Source organism: Lepus europaeus, chromosome 8, assembly GCF_033115175.1.
Source record: "Lepus europaeus isolate LE1 chromosome 8, mLepTim1.pri, whole genome shotgun sequence".
Classification (NCBI taxonomy): domain Eukaryota; kingdom Metazoa; phylum Chordata; class Mammalia; order Lagomorpha; family Leporidae; genus Lepus; species Lepus europaeus.
Window position 1 is genome coordinate 72,297,148 of NC_084834.1, and position 22,589 is coordinate 72,319,736.

Below are 22,589 nucleotides of genomic sequence, written 5' to 3' on the forward strand. Positions count from 1 at the left end.
TTCCAAGAGGAGGAGAAAGGCTACAGTCAAATGAATAATGGTTAGTGTATGCATGGAATTTCACCTAAGTAGTCAGATTTTGTCTGGTAGAAAAACCTCTAATCCTGATGAACCTAATAGTGGGGATAATCACAATCACGCCTCACTAGAAAGGCAGCTGGGTCACAGGAACTCCCTGCAGAAAGTCCTCCAATGGGATGTCAACCTGCCTTCCAAATGCTACCAAAATAAAATGACTTCACGCTCTATGTTTATGCCAGATACGTCACCTCCAGAGCTGTGAATGAAGTCACACCCGATCAGAAATCAGGTCAGAGGCAACATAAGTCATCTAAGTGTAACAGCTGACTATAAATAACTTTCTATTACAAGCACTCATTTCCCAAATGAAAATCATATGGTGAGGAGAGAAATCGTCACATAAAACCAAACAAGACTTTTCTTTTTCATCTGCAACAAAACTGGAACTCCCATTATGGGGTTTACAAATCACATTGAAATTCTGGACTCTGAGTCAGCAATAACAGCAGCAAGAGTTTTGCACTCAAAACAATATGGATTTCTTTTGGCAACTTAAGTGATAAATGAGTTATTCAAAACTAGCAAATTCACATACTCACATATTCTCTACCTTTATATATTTATAAAAGTTGGAAGAACACAGGCAATACTCACCTTGTAGGAGGCTTGAGCTCCCAAGTATACAGTGGTTTTAAAAGTGGTATTGCAAGTCATGTTTACATTTTGCAGGAGCCACAAAAGCCTTTTAAACACACAATGTAACTGAAACAGTACACAATTATAAAAATACTGGAACTGGAAAGAGTACTGTTGCCAATATGTATGGTTATTTTGGTTCCTAGGAGATTATCTCAGCTATGAGACATGTATCTGAAAGTCAACTTTCACCCGTATGTATTTAATGGTTATTTTAGGAATCTTTAATTTCTAATTGGGTTCAAGTAAGGGGAGAAAAGACAACAGCAGGGGTGGTCATTTGGAATAGCAGTAAGATGCCTTTGGGATGTCTGTAGCCCATATTGGAGTGTGACTGGCTTTAAAGTCCCAGCTCTGCTCTCCATTCCAGCTTCTTGCTAATAATGAGCACTCTGGTCTCTACCATCACACAGGAAACCTGGGTTCAGGTACTGGCTGCTGGCTGCACTGGTCTGAGAGCTGTCTTTCCCTCTGGATGACTTTTCATCTGTTTCAGATTCCACGTGTTTCAAATAAATTAATTTTTATAAAGTGCATAATACTGGTAGCCTTAAACAGGAAAATTATTGACAGGGTCGGCGCTGTGACATAGTGGGTGAAGCCGCTGCCTGCAGTGCTGACATCTCCTATGGGCACCGGTTCATCCAGTTCCTTGCTAATGTGCCTGGGAAGGCAGTGGAAGATGGTCCAAGTCCTTGGGCCCCTGCACCTAAGTGGGAGACCTGCAAGGAGCTCCTGGCTCCTGGCTTTGGATCAGCCCAGATCCAGCCGATGTGGCCATTTAGAGAGTGAACCAGCGGATGGAAGCTCTTTCTCACTCTCTCTCTCTCTCTCTCTCAACTCTGCTTTTCCAATAAATCAGTAAGAAGGGGCCGACGCTGTGATGCAGCAGATTAAAGCCCTGGCCTGAAGCACCAGCATCCCATATGGGCGCCGATTCTAGTCCTCACTGCTCCTTTTCTGGTCCAGCTCTCTGCTGTGGCCTGGGAAAGCAGTAGAAGATGGCCCAGGTCCTTGGGCCCCTGCACCCACATAGGAGACCAGGAAGAAGCACCTGGCTCCTGGCTTCGGATCCGCACAGCTCTGGCCGTTGTGGCCACCTGGGGAGTGAACTAAGGGAAGGAAGACCTTTCTGTCTGTCTCTCCCTCTCACTGTCTATAACTCTCTCTCTCAAATAAATACATTTTTTTAAAAAGCAAGTAAATTTTAAAAGTCACAAAACCATTAACTATACTAGAAAATAATTAAATAATTCCTATTAATTTGACAAAGATTTAAAACAAAGTTTCAAACACTGTCTCTGCAGCAAAACACTGGTATTTCTTTGTACTTTTGTTTTGCCTTTTATAATTTTAGCTCCCACATATAAGAGAAAATATGCAGTATTTGTTTTCTATGTTTGATTTTCTTCACTTGTAGTCCTTACCATTTTGTGGCAAAGGACAGAATTTTACAAATTCTTTCATTCCTTGAACCTAGAAAAAAAGATGTGTCTTTATAGATTTTACATGTATTTATAAGGGTGCTTAGTGCAAAAGGGTGACATTTACGCTTCTCCATTTCTTATCTTGTAATATATGTGATGAGCAACAAAATCGGTAAAAAGTTGATGAGCAAAGTATCCCTACAGACCCAAAAAGTATAGAGTCAAGCCTTAAATCTGCACAGGATGAACCTCAATGGATAGGAATAACAAGCACAGTCATTGACCACACCTGGAAACTACAGCACTGAACAATGATGGGATACTGACAGCTAAGTGAAATGGCATATAAGAGTACAAAGAATTCATAGAAAATCAAATTAAGAGACAAGAAAGTCATAAATGTTATATACGCATGTGTGCATATGGATTGTATAGTGTTGTATGCCTACATACATGCAAATTTTCTTTAAAGTTGAAATTTTTGATTGTGTGAGACAGTTAAGAAAAAATTTAAAAATTTAAAATTTAAAAATTTAAAATTTAAAAATTTAAGTTAGGAAAACAGAAAGTGAGAGATTAAAGAAAAGAAGCTCAAGAGGGCAAATGCACAATTCACATGGCATCTGTACAACAAAAGTGAAGAAAAAGCAAAAGAACAGAAAAAATTTAAATGGCTAAAGGTACATAATTGTACAGAAGCACTGAGTGCTCAGAGGGAGCCACACCCAGGGCACATTCTGGTAGAATGAGATCTGAAAAGATAAAGATCCCAATAAGCACCTGAGTAAGAAAAATGTTATCTCAAAGAGCTGGAATCACAAAAGGAATTCCAGATGAAAGTTACCAATCTCAACATCTCAGAAATCCAGAGTCAACATTCCTTTGATTATAAATTTAACAATTTATTAACTATGGAAAGAAACTTACGGCATTTTGGACAGGTGTTGACTGTTTACTTTCTACATGCCATTTTTGGAAAAGAAAATGTACACCAATGAAGAAGGAAAAAAGAGAATCAAATACAGAAAAACAAAAAGAAACCCAAACATGGTACTAAAGCAATAGTGGGCTGAACCAGGAGGAAAATGAAAGAAACTCCAGTTACATAGAAAGAACTAGAATAAGGGGCTGGTAAAGAGTAAAGCCGCTAGGCCGGCGCTGAGGCTCACTAGGCTACTCCTCTGCCTGCGGCGCTGGCACCTCGGGTTCTAGTCCTGGTTGGGGCACCAGATTCTGTCCCAGTTGCTCCTCTTCCAGTCCAGCTCTCTACTGTGGCCTGGGGAAGGCAGTGGAGGATGGCCCAAGTGCTTGCACCCGCATGGGAGACCAGGAGGAAGCTCCTGGCCCCGGCGCAGCACGCCAGTAGCGCCGTTTTGGGGGTGAACCAACAGAAGGAAGACGTTTCTCTGTCTTTCTCTCTCTGTCTAACTCTGCCTGTCTGTGAAACTGAGTTTGACTATCATAGGATCATTTCTTCCTTCTCTACCTGTTCAACTATACTGCTTACTGTTAAAGTGAATTCTATTTATCATAATCAAAATATTATATGGGGTTTTCATTTAAAACTGAGGAACAAAGCTCAAGAAAATTAGCTGTAGACACAGATCAGAATATAAAGAAGTCAGAAGAAAAGTAGATGGAGATGATGAATACTAATTTTCACATCTTAAATGTATTATTATGGGGAATAATAAAATATTCTATTATTTAAAATAGGATTTTAGTAACCAATCACAATATCCCTTTCATGTCCCTTGTTTCCCACAACAACATATGCAATCTACCCTGGCAACAAGCCTATCAGTGTGATCAAGGGTTGTCATTCATTTGATTGCATGATTATCATGGGAGATTCAACAGAGAACATGGGATCCCAACAAGTAAGGCATGGCAAGGTTTCTGTTTTCATTCCTATCATTTAATATTTGCATGGAAACATTTGAACCCTTTCATTGTGCCTCAAAGACAAGAAAGGGTAATTCTGCACAGATGACCCTATGAGCTCATTGCTTATACTGTATCTTGATTGAAACAATAAAGGCAATGGAAATAATCCTTCATCTTTTCTTCCCTTAGGACATTCTTCAGAAACTGCTGTTACACTTGTGCAATCTCTGTCATGCCAATATTGAGAAAGTTGAGCCAATCTGACATAGGACCATTCCAGTAGTTGAAGGATCATACCTTTAAGTGGAGGTCTGGAAACCTCCTCAGCATTGAATAGTCTAGAAATACTATATTATCTGTGTCATGATTAAAAAAGGGAAACTAGTATGAATTCATTCCTCTGAGTCTGTATACTCAATGGTGATGGCTCTCTGCTTTCCTGGTACATAGATACTCATCATACTATGGATAAATGAACAAAGACATAATCAAGGTGACTTTACCAAGTAATATGCTGGATGTTTTATTAATGTTATTTCATTTGACTCTCTTAGCAACCATGAAATAAGAAGTATAGCTTCTCCCATTTTACAGATGGGAAGTACATTGACAGAGGTTAAAGCAAACTGGATAAGGACACTACGCCTTATAAAAGGAACAAAGGGCAGTGGGGAGGGTGGCATTATGGCACAGGCATCCTCATTCAGTATGATTGTCAACTTGAGTCCAGGCTGCATAGGTCTTAATCCAGATCTCCACTAATATGGCTGGGAAAACAGCAGAAGATAGCCCAAATGCTTGGGCCCCTGCACCTAAGGTGGAATTCCTGGCTCCTGGCTTCATCCTGGTCTAGCCCTAGGTGATTGCAGACATTTGGGGAATGAATCAGTGGATGGAAGACCTCTGTCTCTCTTCCACTGTCTCTCCCATTCTCTGTAATTCTTTTAAATAAATGAATAAATCTTAGAAAAGTTGGGATTCTAAACTGGATCCTCCTCCTGTACAACCTCATTTATGGGTGACAGCTCTAATGCCAACTGTCTGTTTCTATTCAGCTAAGACAGTTAAGCTACTATCTTAGCTTCAAAAAGAGTCTGAGTCAGCTTGGTTGGGATAGAGAGCAGCACTCTGCACAGCTTCCTCACCTCCACTCCTTGAATACTTCGGGGCTTACTCACTTGTCCGGGTTAAAAGCTACTATTTTAAGTTCAAAGTAGAAAGCTCCTTTTACGTAGTAATCAGTTGAAAATAGACAAGGCTTCCCCTCCCAAGCAAGTGTTACTACCAACAAGTGCTTTCTTGATCTGTATCAACATTCAAGATCCAGTTCATTGAGCAGTTTGTGACACATAGACCACCACCACGCCTCTTCCTAGCCTTCAGGATTGTGGAAGGTGTATAAACACAAGAGCCATGGGTTTGCCCACGTGGGGCGGCATCATGACCACATGGAACTTCTAGGGAAAAGGGAACACCCACAGTGCTGATGTTAATAGCACCAAGCCAGCAGTTCACTTTCAACTGCCTTGGCTATCTTCAGGACAGTTTACGCAAAAGACCCTGAAGCTTTTTTGTAACTTCATGATATTTGGAAAAATAGGACCTTATAAATCTGCTTACTTAACCTTTTTTTTTTTTAAACTTCACCATGTTTAAGCAAACAGGACTTACAGATCAAAAGTTCAACACACATACACACACACACACTTTATAATGAATGGAAAGAAATGAGTAGCCTAAAATATCACATTGCTTCTAGATGTGCATCTTTCACACTTGTTACCATTTTGGTATTTTATAATACAAAGAAACTGCCACCCAGTCTCAGACTGAGAAGACAGCTCATTCATCTAACAAATCAATGTGTATTGCATGCTGGCCCTGTGAACTGAAACTAAAGTATAGTCAGATAAGTTATACTTACATAATTTTCATGTAAAAATGCATTAATAAAATTCTGAGCACTTTCAGCCAAAGTTCTAAGAAGAGAAGAAAATATGAATGTTCTAAAATAGCATGATACATGTGAATGCCCAAGTGTTAGACATGGCTCTGCTCTGTGAAGGAAATTATTCTTGTAAGTAATTTTGCATAAACTTTCACTACTGGGAGAAGGATGACTAAGAGAAATAAACCATTTATAGTTCAAAAAACTTTAAAGCAAGCAATAACCTACATTTTTTCCCAGGTAATAATTCAATGTATTGGAAAAACAGTATAACTTTTAATGGATAAAAATAAATTACCATTAAAAGCTGAGAAAATTTTGGCTCAGTAACAGATGAAAAAATAAGTGACTCAGAGTTCATTGTATGGACTAAATGTGGCAGAGTAATTTTAAGTAATATATTTGGATAATTTCATATCAAAGATAGATTTATTCCTATTTTTAGAAAGGTAATGCAATTATAAAATATTCTGTGAAAGAATAGTTCAAACAAGCCAACTTTTCTATTAACTATAAGCTCATCTTTTTATAATCTAATACCAATTATGTTAAGCAAAAGGGCTTGTATTTTCAGATGATCACTGATGACATCCAAAATGATAATTAGAACTAAAAAATTTGCTCAGATTTTAAATATTCTAATCACTATTTACAACTGATAACATCCACAAACATACCAGATATACAAGATTACGCATCTAAATTTGATTCTTTAGTTTAGTAACCACCACCCTCCCCAAAGGAGGGGGCAATCTAGTAAAGGAGGAACAAATCCCTAAGTATAGAGACTTAAAGCCTTGTTGTTGTTTTAACCCCAGGTCTTGATATGGAATTACAAATGAAGGAGGCAGCAGGGGGTGTACTGAGGGAATGTGGTGAAAGGGAATTACAAATGAGAAGGGGGAGGGGAGACAAGGGTACAAGGTAAGATATGGAGACCTGTCATGACATTTACAAATGAAGATTCACTTTAAAAAAAAAAAAAAGACATTTGTGACTGGACAGCAGGCATGTTCACTTCATTCACAGTCATGTAAATTACAATCGTGACCAAGACATAAGCTTCCTCAAATCACCAAAAAGGTTTGGCATGACTGGTTCCGTTTGCAGCAGGAGGAAAAAAGATTAATGCTGTATTTAGGCACAGCCTTTTGAGGCTTTGGTAGGAAAACGGCACTCCGTAGATTCTGACTGAGACACCTTGATCTTTGGTTCATGACCCCATCAAAGCCAGACAAGCACTACGTGACTCTGACTGTGCTGAACCCTCCGCCCACAGACACACAAAGCAGACTCTGTCTTGGCTGTTACCTAAGAGTCTCTGGAATTCCAGGATGGTGTTTGTAAATAGCACTGCCATGCTCACAGTGCCCACGTGTCCAATGTTGCTGTGAGCCTGTGCAATCAGAAGGCGAGAAAGCATCTTCCACAGAGAAGCAATGCCAGCAAATACACTTTTTATGCCAGATGTGAAAATATTCCCATAATTTGGCATATTATTTAAAGGATGATTAATTATAACAAAGTAACAAATGAAGCAAAACTGTCAGTACATTAAACTTACGTTTTTGAAAGTCATTTTAAAATACTATGCTATGTCTTATACACTTGAAAAAAGAAACGTGCCTTAATAAATGTAATAACATTAGGTGCCAGCTCTGTAGTGTAGCAGGTGAAGCCACTGCCTAGAGTGCCAGAATCCAATGAGGGCTGGTTAGAGTCCTGGCTACTCCACTTCAGACCCTGCTAATGTGCCTGGGAAAGCAGCGGGAGTACTTGAGCACCTGCACCCATGTGGGAGACTCGAAGAAGCTCCTGGATCCCAGCTCTGGATCAGCCCAGCTCCATCTGTTATAGCCACTTGGGGAGTGAACCAGCAGATGGAAGACCTCCCCCCCTCCCCTCTCTCACTGCCTCTGCCTCTCTGTAACTGTGCCTTTCAAATAAATCTTTAAAAATAAATAAATGTAATATTAAATGACTTGATACCTATAAGATTTGTTATTTGAAATAACAATTGTATTAAAATTGAACAAGTTAAATTTCAAAATATTGAAAATTTAGTTTCCAATTTTGATTCAGTACAAATGCTAAGTAAATCCTAGTCATCAATAAGGTGAGTCATTAGTAAAATGTCCACTGACTTTGTTCTCTGTATTTTCTACAAGCTATAATGTGGTAGATAACTTTAACTTCACATGATATTGTTTCCTTTCTTTTTTTAATGTTTATTTTTATTACTTGAAAGAGCAACAGGGGCCGGCGCTGTGGCTTATCGGGTAAAGCTCCTGCCTTCAGTGCTGACATCCCACATGGGCACCAGTTCGATTCCAGGCTGCTCTACTTCTGATCCAGCTCTCTGCTATGGCCTGGGAAAGAAGATGGCTCAAGTCCCTGGGCCCCTGCACCCACATGGGAGACCCAGAAGAAGCTTCTGGCTCCTCCTTTGGATTGGCCCAGCTCCAGCCATTGCAGCCATTTGGGGAGTGAACCAGCAGATGGAAGATATTTCTCTTTCTCGCTCGCTCTCTCTCTCTCTCCCTCTCTGTAACTCTCTTTCAAATAAATACATCTTAAAAAAGAATAGAGCAACAGAAAGTGAGATAGAGGAAAGAGAAGGACAGGAAGAAGGAAAGAAAGATCTTCCATCCACTGGTTCATGCCTCAAATGCTTGCCACAACCAGGGATAGGCCAGCCTGCAGCAAGGAGCAATTGATCAGGTTTCCCCACACTTGTGGCAGGGGCTCAAGCATCTGAGCCCACAGGACACATCAGTAGGAAGTGGATCCAAAGGTGAGGAGCCAACACTGATAATGGGATGTGTATGTCCCAAGTGGTTTAACCTGCTGCACAACCCAAACCCCTTGTCACTTATGTTTGGAACATTAAAATAAGAATCTAGGGGTGGGCATTCTAACACAATGGGGTAAGCAGCAGCTTGGGACACCTGCATCCTATATAGAGACCTGGCTATTCTGCTAACACCTGGGAAGCCTAGGCTGGTTGCCCTAAGTACCTGAGTTTCTGACCCATTTGTGGGAGACCCAGCTGGACTTCCTGGATCTTGATTTCAGCCTGACCTAGTCCTGGCTGTTGAGGGCATTTGGGGAGTGAACCAGCAGATGGAGGATATCACTCTCTCTCCCCATCTCTCTCTCCACCCTCAACTCTGCTTTTCAAATGAATATTTTCAAAACTAGGAATGTAATATTTTAAGAAGAGAATTCACTTTTTAAAACACTCACTCTAATTTTACATACTACCAGACACTTTATTTGTAGAAATGGTTTCCTGTTCCATTAGGAGGTATGCAGTAAAACAAAATGCTAATAATCATCTAAACTAATTAGAGGGTGGCCTGAAGTGCTTTTTTTTAAAGTGCAAAAATCATAAAAGGTTATAAAAGACCTGAGAGCACATTATAACCAATGGCAAATATGAAAATTATAACTTCAAAGAGACTTCAAACAAAAGTAGAAAAAGTGCTGAAAGAACAAACAGATTAAAAAATAAATTAATAGGAACAAGCCAGTACATTAGAAGTGGAATCTAGGTGTGGTATTATATTATTTTCATATTCTGCTGGTTTCCTTTAGAAGCAGCATAACCAATAATTAAAGTTTTTTTATAATAGGTACACTTTTCTTTAAGCACAGACAATGCAAGGAGTAACTCAAAAATACCATATTATATCAGACTTTCATTATCATTACTTAAACCTTTTTAGAAGACAAAAACATACCAATTTCAGGAGAATATTCCACAATGAAGACCCACTGAAGAGCTGTGTGAAGTTTCCATTCAGTATTATCTGGACTTAGAAACTAGATTTAACACACTATCAAGAAAATAAGTGATCTGGGAAAAGTGTTTTTTAGCAATGGATCATGAACCAAGACAGTCGTGATTAAAATTATCATTACTTTCTAGCACCCACAGAACTATGACAAATCTCAAACTGGTAAAGTAGCAAATGAAGAACAACATTATTACACTTGGCACACCTGAGTGGCAGATCGCCTGCAGGTCTAGGCCTGACCACAGAGAATACTCCACCAGCAAAACTCACAACCTCATTTTTTTTTCTTTTGAATATGGTACAGAAATTACTTATAAAAAGCAAAGCTAAAAATATCAACTCAAAATATTCCTAATTTCTTTGAACAGATTTAGGGCTCTTGGAAGTGAATACAGAGCAAAGAAGGAGTACCACACTCAATCACAGTGAGTAAACTTTTGAAAACTAGTTCAAAAATTACTGGCAGCTGAAGTGGTTCACAAAAGTACCAAAGGAAACAAAAAAGAGTAAAAATAAGCAAGCTTCTCCTTTCTCGGGTAAGAAGAACCAGGACCTGTCTCTGGTAACAATCACCACATCAACTTGTGTAGACAATGAACCTACAAATAAGTGATATGATCACAGTCTGAAAAAGTAGACTTCTATATAATTTCTATAGCTATTACTTTAAAGCCAAGATACTTCCTTATTGAGTGTAATTCATCATCATTGTCCCTGAACCCTAAAGTTCAATGCTTCCAGATCAATGAATCTTCCCCACCCCAATTATCAGTCATGTTCTCAAGGTATAGGATACAATCAGCAGCAATCAACACTCTCATCAGCATAAAAAGGGAGAGGCATAGCCTGATATCTAGGATGAAATAAGCTTATAAAGTCTAGAACAAGCAACCCAAACATTTGGTCCTGTGCATCTAAAACTACATGTCATAATTTTGTAAGGAATAGTGCCAAATCTGTACTCATTTGCCATTAACATTTTGCCAAATATTTTACATGTTTTTACAGAGTGTCCATGGGAGTGCCATCATATTTCTGACCCAAAGTCTACTGCAGAGCAAACTCCTTGTATGATTGACCTTATTTATTGACAGAAAGGAGCCATATGCCTAGAAAAGGAAACCCAAGTACTGTAACTAAACTGCAGGCAGTTTTGTAACCGCTTTACTGAGATATAATTCATATACAACTCACTCTCTTAAAATATACAATTCCAAGGTTGTGCAACCATTACCATTTCACTATAAAACATTTTCATCTACAAAAGAAACCCGGTTTTAGAAGTTAATCCCCCTTCCTATTCCCTCAGCCCGTAGCAATGAACCTAATTTCTGTCATATAAATAGTATCACACCACACATGGTCTTTTGTTATTTCTTTTAGTAGATAATCCCTTTTCATTGCTGAGTAGTATTCCATTGTGTAGATGTATCAGTTTATCCCATTCATGAGCTGGACATTTGTGCTGTTTCCATTTTTTTGACAAGTATTCATGCTGATATCCACATTGAGGTACAAGTTTTTATTTGGACAATTATATTCATTTTAAGTCTCCATGCCTTTCCCAACACATACCTATACTATTATTAATGATGATGAGTCAGTATTGCATAGTGGTTAAAAGGCTGGACTGTAAAGACAAACGGCCTAAATTCAGGATCTACCCAAGCCACAGATAGGCTGTGACAATGTGAACAAGGGATTTAACCTCCATGTGCTTTCTTTCCACAATCAAATAGCGACAATACTACCTATCTCTAGAGCTGTAAGAAGAATTAAATAGCATCAACTTGTCAACATAGAATACTGTGGGCACAAAAACCATTCATTCAAAAGAACTGCAGTATACAAACTAAAGTTAGATTCTGATATACATTTAAGACATTTAGGCATCAATCACATAATTGATGCTAAAGTGTGTTTTCAGGAAAAAGGATTAAAAAAACATAATCATGTAATAACATGATATAGAATCAAATACATACACAAACGAATGCAATTCAGACTGGGAGAAATGTATAAGATTGGTAGACTACTGACAAAATAAAGCAATCCGGTTGTGATTTTATAATAAAATTTTTGCAAAAGGTTACCACTGGGGAAAATTGGGCAGGGTGCACATGGGATCTTCATTACTTCACACAAATTATTAATAAAAATGCAATTCCAGTATAAATTTACTCAAAACCTTAAACTATAGTTTCAATGGAGGATTTTTAAGGACTGCTTGTTATAACTTGGGTATTACATTTAAGGAAGAATTATTACCACTACCACCATCACCATTATCAAGACCTATTATTCTCTTTTGCCTTGAGAATAAACCATACATTTCCTAGTTAAATGACAATGTTTTTCACTAGCTCTGTTATTAATTCAATCTTAAAATAGATTAGGACACCTGATTATTCCCTCTTGCAACAGACAGGAAGAAATCTGATTAAGAAAAATTTTGTAGTGCTATGTCTATGTCTATTTGAAGCCTGACACATTGAACCACATTTCATGATAATGGAGAAAATATCAAAACAGATACATTTTACTTATTTTAGAATGGGCACCCAAAGTCTACTTTATGAAAAAAGATTACATTATCTATGTTAAACCATTCTTTACAATGTACAATATAGGATTACAATAATGCTGGATATAATCTTGGTTTGTAGTCACAATAGTTTGTGTGCTCTCACTTTCCCCTATCCCTTTCTGAAGTCCTTCTCTCTAGCAATACACCAAACAGATGTTCAGTATAACCTCCTTGAACAAAGTCACAGAATTCACTATGTTTTGGCAGTTAGTTGAAGTAGAAATTGGGAGATCTAGACCAAGTAAATACTGTATATTTGGCAAAATCACTTAAGGTTGTGTTCTGCAGCACAGTTTCCAATATAACCACCAGCTCTACTTGGCAACTGGACTCTCCCACAGTTAGCCTCCAATTGTAAACTTGGCTTGGGAGATATTTTCCTGCTGCTGGCTCTGGTGCCATTACTACCCTCTTGGACTACTGTGCAATGGTGGAATAGTTGTTGAGAAAGTGTTATTTTGATGAACCAATACAGACAGCTGGTCTGATGGTTTTGTCTATCCACGTGATAGTAAACAAAAGTCTAGCAACTTGAGATGGATAAGAACAATTAGAGTATTAAAAAGGCAAATCTAATACATTCTAGATGTTAGCCATTCTAAAATACTTACATTTTTCAATGTTAAACATGGACATGAGCAAGATGGAAAGTAGAGTTTCTGCTAGGTGTGTCAGTAAGTGAATTACAAGAACTTGTTAATGAGGTCAGCAAACAAGGAAATACATTTCAATAGTGACATTTGGCTTGCAACAACATTGTGTGTAGGTGGAGTCTTGGAGGAATTGATAGAGAAATTCTAACTTCCACAAGTGAAACCAAAACACGGACTCCAGTTTTTGTTACCTAATACAATTCCAGTGTGCAATAAGGACTTTGGAAGTCTGTCAAAACAACTCCTCTGCAGGTGCATTTCACCTGTTCTGAAAGTGATGTTGACCTACCAGCATCTAAAACCTTATGCCACTACATCAAAATCCTATGATTCCCTCTGGCTCCTGGTGGGTATCAAGACAATGCCAGATCTAACAAAAGCCTTAAGAGGGGTTTGGTAAATTTGTGCATTTAAACAAAACAAATGAGTTACCTCACTCCAAGTTAATTTCTCTTTAATGATTAATAATGAGCAAAGTTATATTGTAGTTCCCTCAAAGTAACATTCAAAATCATTATCCAATGTACGTATTCAGAGTTATTGATTTGACCAGGAAACATTGTAGCAATTGTCAGTTAAATAGCTTGAAGACAGTCAATATCATAACATTTGGAAAGTTGGCCCCCAAATGTAGTTAATTAAAAACTAGCCGATTAGCAAAAGGAATTGCTTGATTTTTATTTAATTCAGAATTGCTGGAAAATTAACTATAATTTTCCCAACAAATAGCAAGAAGCTATGCTAGAATGCTGCGGGTTTTATTATTTTAGGGCAAATAGGCACTAACCAATGAACTGTTTATTCCACGGAGATGAGTAATGCTTCTCCCTTGTAATCATGAGAAAGAACCTCTAGTGTCAATGATTAAAGCCAACTTAACTGCTTTTCCAAGGATCAAAACAAAAAGAGGTCCACACAAACTAAACCATTGAGGATAAACAGTTTTGGGAATTGGATGTACAGAGGATTGTCCATTACTGTCCTTTTCCTTCAATCTACCTTCAAATGCTCAAAGACCTCCTCAACTCTCCAATCCTGCACTAACACTTCTCTGCTTAGTAACATTTTCAAAGAATTAATAGAGTTGAAATGTATATTCTATTTCAAAACTATTAAGAAACACATATGCAAACATGTAAAAAAAATAACTGGCCTTCAGTATTTCAACTTTCTATTAAGATGCAAATTTAATGATTTCATTAACCAGACAACAATACAGGCAGTCTTAAACCAAACCAAACCACTATGTTTTCTCTGGAAATCCCAGCTTCCCCAAAATACAACCTTATTCCTAGGTTGGATAATTTGTTGATGAATATGTTTGAATTGAATTTGCCATTATAATCCCTAATTGGGGAGGAAAAAGTATAATGTGTGATGAGGGATTTTTAAATTCATGGATATAATATACTTCAGATTCAGGCAGATATTTCAATAAAAATTAAGCAAACAATCTGGGGGGGGGGGGGCAGGAGACAGACCTTATTTCAATTCCTAAAACAATGCCATGAGAGCAGAAACCAGCACCGACTTCTCCAGCAGTGTGTCCAGGCCACACTTTATTTTGTCATAGGTAGAAAAACTCCACAGAACACTAGACAAGCAGTCCCAGTGAAAAGATTCAGAGTGATGAGTGTGTGTGTGGTGGGGTAGGGGCAGGAGAGGAGAGAAAGAGTAGAGAAGAGTAGAGAGGAGACACAGAGAGATAAAAGACTGTTACCAATCTGCCCTGCAATTCGTGGCCGGGATTGGGTTTCGCTTCTTTGGGCGCCCCTGACCTTGTCGGCTGCAACTCTCCCCGCTGCGCTCCCTCCCCGCGGCTCGCCCCCTCCCCGGGCCTGCGCCTGCCTTTGTGTCTGCCTGTCACTGCCCGGGGAGAAGCACAAAGCCAGGACACAGATTTGCCCACAAATTCTCTCACACCCATTCCCCAGGCTGGAAGGCACAGCCCGGCGCAGAGCTCGTGTGCTCTTAAGAAAAGTGGGTTCCCGTCGTGTTTGGGGGCGCACGGAAACTCCTCTCTCACTCAGCGGCACTAACAAAACGCGCGGACTCACGGAAGAAAAAAAAAAACACCACACTGCGCGTATCCCCACTCCACGGCCGTGACACTCGCCCAGAGCACCCCCAAAAGGGGGCAAGGAATGGAGAGACACACACCAAGCCCCAGTCCCAGGTCCTGCAGCAGATAAAGGCTAAAAAAACCACCACACAAACCCAGGCGTCAGGGCTCTCAGTGGGGTGCTCGGGGATCCCCCAAAGCCGCGCTGGACGCTCAAGCAGTGGAGTGGGGAGAGGATTAAAGGGAAAAGTGGTGCCCTCCCCCAAAGGTGAACTAGTTTAGAAAGGAAAGCAGAGAAGCCCCACTTTCCTGGGGATAAAAGGTCGGGGAGGCGGCTTGTCGGAGGCACAAAGGTAAGTTTTGGGGAACGAGGGGACGGGCAGGAGCAGGGGAGAGAAGAGAACACAGAACTGCAGGTTTACGGGGTGGGGGGATTAAAACTATATTTGTCAGCCATGTTGAGGAGGCTCCAGTAATTTGTGAAGCTTCCCTCTTCCCTCTTGGTATTTGTGGGTGACACTACAGGGTTTGCTCCCCGGTCCCTGGAAGCCCGAGAGAAAGCAAGCGGGAGAGGAAAGAGAGAGTTTCAGGGCAAAAGAGAAGCGCTCTGACCTCGTTCTCGTCCCTCAGCCTTGCGGCAATCCAGCAGTTGCAGTCGGGTCTCCTTTCTAACAAATCCTAAAGGGCAGCCATCTTGCTTCCTTCTGCTTCTCTACGAAAGCAGCCTAGCCTCCGCATCAATATTCATAAGGCAGTTTGACGTCTGTTCTCATCACTCGGCGGGGCTGGCGTCTCGGGGCGGCCGCGCCGAGGGGGCGGACGTGACTCGCATGCGAGTCGGGCCTGGGCGCGCGGCGCTCGCAGGAGGCGGCGGCGGCCGCCCGAGCTCTCCCCGCAGCCGGTGCCGCTGCTCTCCTCCTCCGCCCCGGCCGCCGCCTCCTCCTCCGCACGAGCCTCCTCCTCCTCCTCCTCCTTCCCCCCAAGCCCCGCCGCCGCCGCCGCCGCCTCCTCCTCCTCCTCCTCCCGGCTCTCCTCCGCCCGGGCCGCCTCCTTCTCCGCCCCTGCCTCTGCTGCCGCCCTGGGGTCCTCAACTCCAGCTCCCTGGGAATCAGTCCCCCCCCCCCCCGCCCCAGCCCTGGGCACCCGGCAGGAAAGCCGGCGGCACCTGCGGGCCCTATAATGGGGCGAGCTTCTCGCTGGGCGGTGAGGCCCTGGAGCGGTGCGCTCAAATGAGCGCGGGAGGGGCGGTTCAGTGTCTGAGACCTGGGACCCGGGACTCGGGACCCCCAGTCGGCGTTCACCCCAGGGAGGAAGCGCCGGCCAGGCACCAAGGGGGAAGCTGGTATGGGCGCCTGGACAGGGACGTGAGCTCGCAGATTTCCGTTGGAAACTTTGTTGGTCCCACACTTCACGACCCTCTTGGAGGTCTGAGCGCACACAACCCAGTGCGCGCCCAGCCCCGCCTCTGAGCCTGCACCCCAAATCGCCCCTGCTCACAGGTAGCGCCGCACCCGTCGCTGCCTGAAGGCTCCGGCCCTAACCCGCCCTCCGACCCCGCCACTCGCACCCAACCGCAGGCACCTCGGCTCGCACCCACCTTCCCCTCCCAGACCCGCATCCCCATCGCCTTTTGGGTGCGCTTGCCCCAGTCTTCCCTCTCCGCACTCTCGCTCCGCACACGCACTCCGCAGTGTCGCTGAGGGCAGGCCCTCGGTGCTCTAGGGGCCTGTGTTTCCAGAGACTCTACAAATTGGGAAATTGACCGGAGTCGCATCTCTCCCCGCCCCAGCTCACCTTCTGTTTACTTGGGCCACGTGGGCTGGATAGTTAAGGGAGCCTCAGCGGTCCCAAGATGAGTTTCTCACCAGTGACCCTCTCATCCGTTTCAAAGATTGCCTCCTGTAAATGTCTCTATTTCGAGGAAATTCCCACCCGGGCAGTGAAGTAATGAGGAAGCCGACCGGTGCTGAGCTATACTCCTAATGAAGAACGCACGATTCCCCCGATGTCCCGGACCAAGTGCGCACTTCCTTAGAAGGTCGTCTTTTCTGTGGCTGGGTAGTTTTACTTCTCTTTTACGGCTTCTTTTTTCTATTTATCAACTTTTTAATTGAAAGAACAAAGCCCCTATAAATCGTGGTGGTTTTTGGAGTATACACCCCCATCTTAAACTTTTCGCATGGCTGACATTTAAATTTTCAGATAGGTATCTAGGACCCTTCTTTAACAGGATCACAGCATTGTGATCACAATACCCTAAGTCAACCCTGGTTGGGGGGTGAGTAAAGGGAAGCCTTTCCCTAATTTCGTGAAATCGCAATGTTTCCTTTGAGTTGTCTAAAACGACAACCCTTAACATGTTTCACATTGTTACCAAGTGTGATCTAACGAAACATTGTTTGGTCCGTGTTGAAACAAAGTTGACTCAGATTTCCGATTTTGCATAGACCGCGCAAAATCCCTCGTTTTCACCCTCAGCATCTCGTGTAAACGTCTTTTCTACTGTACACTAATAGGTCATGAGGTTCTGGCAATTAATTACTAATGCCAAATTCTAAACTGTTTTGAAAGTTCCCTGTGATTTATTTCAACTTTATAAAGTTCCCCAGAGACCGTAACATGCATTTAAGTGGTACATGGTACTGCAGAGCTTTTGAAAAGCATGAGCTTGGGTTGGACAGACTTGGAGCTTTCTGACACCATCTCTTACTAATTGTGTGACTTTCCTTAATCACTCTATAAAAACAGTGGAGTTGTTGTGAGGATAGACTAAGACACTAGCTAAGTCCGGGTGGTTATTACTGTTACCAATTACAAGCCACCTATTTCCAGGCCTATAGAAATGAGTAATTATATGTTGCTATACTTAATAATACACATGAGTTATAAATATTTATAATTGGGAAAATGATCTCTAAGGTCACCTCCAACTCAATTCAGCTTTTCAAAGCTCTCTCTGCTGTATGTAACAGGTGGTTCTTATCTATCTGGAATCCTTTTTGGCTTGTAGTTGGTTTTGCAACAGGGCCCCAAATATTTCCTTGCCAACTTCTTTCTCTGCACCCCTACCCCTATCCTTAAGTACCATGACATATGTTCATTAAAAAAAAAAAAAAGATTTCTGTTGGCTGCTGTGTGCAGAAGGAAGTAAACTTCTGAGAGTCTCCAAGGGTATAATAGATTTTGTTGTTGATTCAAGCTTTTCTTAGTTGCCATTTCTGGAAAAGGATAAGTGTGCATAATCTATTGTTTACTGGACATTAGTGCACATTTGTGTGGGTAATTCAGAGCCAGCTTTTATCAATTGTGTGCATTCTTGAGATTCCTCTTTCTATAGGTGTGGATAATCTATATTTGAAAGATAATTTGCTGTTTTAAACAGTTTATTGTTATCAAATTCCTTACCATTTTCCCCTCAAACTAGAAACTGTTCTTCCACACAGAGAAATCCTTACTTCCTTTAGAAAAGAGAAAAAAAAAAAAAAGACTAACAGAACAAGTTCCACGACATGCTATTCTGTGTTAGAATAGACTTGATTGGCCTGGGCACCTGCTGTCTAACTCTGTGGCTTCATCTGTAACTCTCATAGGGTGGAGACAGCTTCCTGTCTGTTGCTGTCCATTAAAGACTGGGCAGCAGCAGTTTGCTTTAAAATGCAAATATTTGGAGCCAGCACTGTGGCATGGTGGGTAAAGCCACTGCTTGCAGTTCCCATATCCCATATGGGTGCCAGTTCCAGTCCCAGCTGCTCCACTTCTGATCTAGCTCTCTACTATGGCCTGGGAAAGCAGTAAAGTATAGCCCAAGTCCTTGGGCCCCTGCACTCATGTGGGAGACTGAGAAGAAGCTCCTGGTTCCTGCCTTCAGATTGGCACAGTCCAGCCACTGCAGCCATCCAGGGAGTGAACCAGCAGATGGAAGACCTCTCTCTCTCTCTCTCTGCCTCTCCTTTTATCTCTGTGTAACTCTGACTTTCAAAAAAAAAATCCTTTAAAAAAAGCAAATATTTTCAATGATAATCACGAGCAAAATAATAGGTACATTCTTAATTTCCTCCTCACCCACAGAAGAGCAAATTTTCTTTAAGGTCTTGATTCTCATTTTAACAGAGACAAACAGCCACCATATGTACATCTTTGTAAGAATTAGTGGGTGAACAAACCATGGCCTGTTATTTCCCTTCTTTGAAAATGTAATTCTGATATATAATGTGATAAAGATTCTCTGCGTGCTGAAAACACAATAGATCTTCACGTAGTATAGTAGTCATCACTATGAAGGAACTTTTTTTGATTCATTTCTTTGGTAGCATTACTGCACATCAGTAAGCACTATCCCAGGCCAAAGCAGAGAGCAGGATTCGAAGTGGAGAATCCAACTGGTCCCCACATGGGATACTGGAACCACAGGTGGAGGCCTAACCTACTAGGCCACAGCGCTAGCTCCAGAATCCCTTAATGCAATTTTTATTTATGTTTTTCCTGACCTTATATGACCTGGTTAATTTCCCTCTTTATAATTTGCATTTTTTTTTCAAGAAACACAAATGATAGAAATCATTTAAATCAGGAACTGTCCAATGTGTGTACCAATTTAATGGGAGGAGGTAAAGAGAAATCAGATGAAACTCATCCTGTTTGTTAAAGTACAGTCACAGGCATAAGGAGAATTTTAGGATTATTAATGGAGTGAACATCATGGAAATTCCTTCCAAGGCATGGCAAGTATGTTGCTAATACCAGCCTCCCACACGTTGAGGAACATGCTTTCTCCTTGCAAATCCTGACTTCACAATCCAATAACCACTTTTCATTCTCATCCACATTTGATTACCTTTCAACTTTAATGATGAACTTTAGCAATCAATAATTTTTAGCTATTTCACTGCCATTTTACATGACTTTTACAGTACTAGGGCTTAATATACAAAATCAACATCACTAAATAACATGTAATACAATTCCCACCATAAAAATATGTAAAATGAAATGAAATGAACACCTCTCAAACTTGTTTTGTGAAACAGAGGCCTCTCCCTCATACCAAGCTAAAATTCTGTTTTTTCCTCTTCATCTCTAAATTTTTCTCACCATTATTTGTACTGATATATCAATATTCCCTTCAAAACACAGTAATTTTTACTGTCCTTTGCTACTTAACACTCCAAAGACAATTTTGTTAAAAACTGGCTATGCACCAAACATGGCAATAATTGCTTTATATTATCACTTAATTTGATGCTTATTACAACCAGGTAACTTAGTACCTTATTGAAAATTAAGGGTTGTGTAACACTGTTGGGATTAAAGAGCTGAAATCATTAGCTAAATCTAGGTTTATGAGATCTAAAGCCCCTGTCTTTTCAGGCTAAACTGTGTGGACACAAAGGTCTGCAGATAGAAAGATCTGTGTTATTCCCATGATAAGAGCACTATCATTAGCCCTGGTTTCTTCCTCAGGCATGACTTCTTTCTGAATATGTGCTTGGTTTTTCTTATTTGCTTCTTTCCTGTTTCTTTGATTTCCAATTTTGTGCTGAGAAGTTAGGATGCCTGAACTCTATGTGGAAGAAATGATTACACTTCCATGATACTGTGCCCTCCTTGCCCAACAACTTTAACATATTTCTTACCCCACTAACAAACTGCTTGCAAATCTAAGTACTGCTGTATGTGTGCGACACTGGTGTAATGAGGGCAAATTTCACCTTTGATCCACTGTACATGTCCATAACTGACTCAGGGCTCATTCCGCCAAGAAGGGAAGCTGGCAGGTGGAAAGAGCGCCATCTACTGAGATTGATCCCCAGGACACAGGGCTTTGGGGACAGCAGCACATCTTCAATTGGTGATGCAAAACAGAATCACGTAGGGAGCTTTTTAAAAATATGCATAACTGGGATCCCTTGAAGATTCTGATTGAGGCGTGAGATGGGGCTGGAGTAACAACACCTTTCCCAAGTCTCATGGACAATCATTTCTACAAATCTGCTTGAAAATCAGAGTGTACTGCATAAAAACGCAATCAAAGCCTTGTTCTTACACCTGTACAATGTGATCGCTCACAGCATCCCATACAGAAGAGCAAACATTGTCTATTTCTCTGTAGTGCAATGGAGCCCCCCCACCTTTGGCAAAGTTTCAGCAAAGCTGCCGAGGGTGCCCCTTTCATAGTTCTGGTTGATTAAATCATTCTCAATTCTCTTGTGAGGCTTGGGGGAAAACCTGAGGAAGAGAGGCAACTGATGAATAAGAGAAGTGAAAAAAGGAAGATGAGGGGGAGAAACTGATGCCCAGGGGATGGCACTGTGGTGTAGCGGGTAAAGCTGCTGCCTGCAGCGCCGGCATCCCATATGGGCACTGGTTCAAGTCTTGGCTGCTCCATTTCTGATCCAGCTCTCTGCTATGACTTGGGAAAGCAGTAGAAGATGGCCCAAATCCTTGGGCCCCTGAACGCATGTGGGAGACCCGGAGAAAGCTCCTGGCTCCTGGCTTCGGATAGGCCCAGATCCAATTGTTGAGACTGTTTGAGAAGTGAACCAGTAGATGGAAGACTTTCTCACTTCCTCTGCCTTTCTGTAACCCTGCCTTTCAAATAAATAAATCTTTAAAAAAGAAAAAAGAAAAACTTATCCAAGTATTGGGAATTGCCAGAGTCCAATTTGTGAAGAATATTATGGTTTTCTATGACTGTGAAACTTACCTATCATCTTGAGAATTAAACAAATTCATATGATTTCTTTCTCTTTCCCTAGTAATGCCATGTGATGATTTGAGTGTATTATGACACCATGCTAACAGTGCAGAACTTTCTGGAAGAGCTAGAGAGAAAACTAATTGTAGGCCCCATGAGCTAAATTATTCCCTTTGCAATAGATTCTCTGCCTGAAGAAAAATAACAAAGGAATTAGGGTAGTCAATATTTGATTTTTTGAGTCTTCTGAAGTGTTATTGTACTTTGTATTTGTAAAGATGTGTGTGAAAATCTGATGAAATCTGACTCAGTGCCAACTCACAATCCATGAGAACATGAGAGGCCAAGTAGTTTCTAGCAAAACTCTGTATTACTAAACACCACTACATTTTTTCTTTTATCTTAGAATATTACTATTTGGGAGAAAACCTCCTTGATCTGTCAGTCATGAGGCAGGCCTCTATGTTGAACATGGGTTGATTGCCAGGCAATTGTTCCACAATTCACAATGACTTTTATCCCCAAGAGAATAAAGTATAGCCAAACGGTAACCACAGAGTTCCTGGCAGAAAGGCTGGGGTAGAAGGTGAACAAAAACACATTCGTATTAATTGAAAATGTGAAAAAGAAATCCCAAAGGAACATTTTGTTGTGGGCCCTTGAGTTTCATTTCTCTAAAATCTTACACCACTGGTCTTAGATTGGGGAAGGAGATATCAGAAAATTAGATGTATTGGAGAGGGTGTTTACCTGGGTTAGATGATTGTCATGGTGTGTTGATTCTATTGTGATGGCAATGTACTTCTTAATGAAT

General features: G+C 41.1%; 1 protein-coding gene across 1 annotated transcript in view; it reads right to left on the reverse strand.

The window, feature by feature from the left end:
- Positions 1-15,892, reverse strand: part of TET2 (tet methylcytosine dioxygenase 2) — an 88,062-nt gene extending 72,170 nt beyond the window's left edge. The window contains exon 1 of the mRNA XM_062199789.1: positions 15,694-15,892. The gene's annotated coding sequence lies outside the window, so the exon portion shown is untranslated. The remainder of the gene's footprint in view (positions 1-15,693) is intronic.
- Between the last annotated feature and the right edge of the window lie 6,697 nt (positions 15,893-22,589).